The 858-nt window shown below is 39.2% G+C and overlaps 1 protein-coding gene and 1 long non-coding RNA gene across 2 annotated transcripts in view; both read left to right on the top strand.

The window, feature by feature from the left end:
- The window catches only part of LOC116692602 (uncharacterized), a 15,660-nt gene that overhangs the window by 1,778 nt on the left and 13,024 nt on the right, over positions 1–858 (top strand). The window lies entirely within an intron of this gene.
- rnf223 (ring finger protein 223) overlaps positions 79–858 on the top strand; it is a 6,445-nt gene continuing 5,665 nt past the window's right edge. The window contains exon 1 of the mRNA XM_032521042.1: positions 79–408. The gene's annotated coding sequence lies outside the window, so the exon portion shown is untranslated. The remainder of the gene's footprint in view (positions 409–858) is intronic.

Genomic DNA, 858 nt, shown 5'->3' with positions numbered 1-858 from the left:
ATAGCGGTGATTTTGTTGCTTCCTTCAGCTTATTTTGAAACAAAACATTTCTTCTGGCTGTGGCGAGTTGAAAATTACATCATCACAAGTAGCTATGGTGACCAGCCACGCTGAGGCTTTACTCATTTTGCGATGGAGTCGAGCTGTTGCCAGCAGTGGAAAAACGCCAAAACACACAGCCTTTGAGTACACACCCACTTACATACACATACAAACACACCTGTGACTCGAGCAGTACAGAGAAGGACCTTGGTCTGAGCAGAGACACAATTAAAACCACAAACTTCCCGCCAGCATCCCAGAAGTCAGTTGACTTTGACTCCAGAGAAATGCATTTTGGAGTGGAACGAGAGTAAGCTGAGCCCAGAGAAACAGAGAGGATCATCTGACATCTTCTTCAGTTAACAGGTAAACTGAACCTTTGCTCTAAAGGCTGGCTTTGTGCTTTTTGTTTGTGGTTTCATGTTGTTGTAATACACTACTTTAAAAAGCTTTTCACTGCAACTAATGTTTTCATTCAAGCTGTTACTTTTAAAGTAAAGACCATACATTACCTGACTCTTTTTAAGAAATGAGTGAAGAGATTTTCCTAAAACCAAATACCAATGAAACTTAACTCCACACTGTTGGATTCATCTGTAATAAATGAGGTATTTACTTGACCTCATTTCCTTCACTGTATTTAGTTGCAGGGAAATGTGACAATGCAGGTGGATCCATCATGAGGTGTTTAACTTTTTTTTTAACAGTTTATCATTCTCATATCTCACTTATTATTTGTTAATTTTGGTTGTTTGGTATTGGTAGGCGCATTGTGAGCAATGATGTTTCAAGAAAAATTCCCCGTATGTGTCCTCA

Source organism: Etheostoma spectabile, chromosome 7 (assembly GCF_008692095.1).
Source record: "Etheostoma spectabile isolate EspeVRDwgs_2016 chromosome 7, UIUC_Espe_1.0, whole genome shotgun sequence".
Taxonomy (NCBI): domain Eukaryota; kingdom Metazoa; phylum Chordata; class Actinopteri; order Perciformes; family Percidae; genus Etheostoma; species Etheostoma spectabile.
Note: the sequence above shows the minus strand (reverse complement) of the source record. Positions and strands in the feature narration are given on the sequence as shown.